A 342-nucleotide genomic window follows, 5' to 3' on the forward strand; every position below is an offset into this window, starting at 1 on the left:
CAGCAGAGCTAACTGGTGGATTAAACGCTTTCCATATCTGGCCGGCAAAACAGAAAAAAACGTTGATTCAAACAATTCAAGCACCGTCTTCTTTTCCTCTGGTAAATAAAAATCCAAGTCTAACTCATTTCTTGTAGCGGTCAAACCGTTTCAAACAACTGGTGTTTACTAATGACTTTGACGTTGCAGTGCTGTTGTTATCTGTTTAGCTCGCCTCTGGCCCGCCTTTAGCAGATACACCGATGTGATTGGTGCAGCTCCCCTCTGGCCCGCCTCTATCAGATACACCGATGTGATTGGTGCAGCTCGCCTCTGGCCCGCCTCTATCAGATACACCAATGT

Source organism: Etheostoma spectabile, chromosome 10 (genome assembly GCF_008692095.1).
Source record: "Etheostoma spectabile isolate EspeVRDwgs_2016 chromosome 10, UIUC_Espe_1.0, whole genome shotgun sequence".
In the NCBI taxonomy this organism is placed as follows: domain Eukaryota; kingdom Metazoa; phylum Chordata; class Actinopteri; order Perciformes; family Percidae; genus Etheostoma; species Etheostoma spectabile.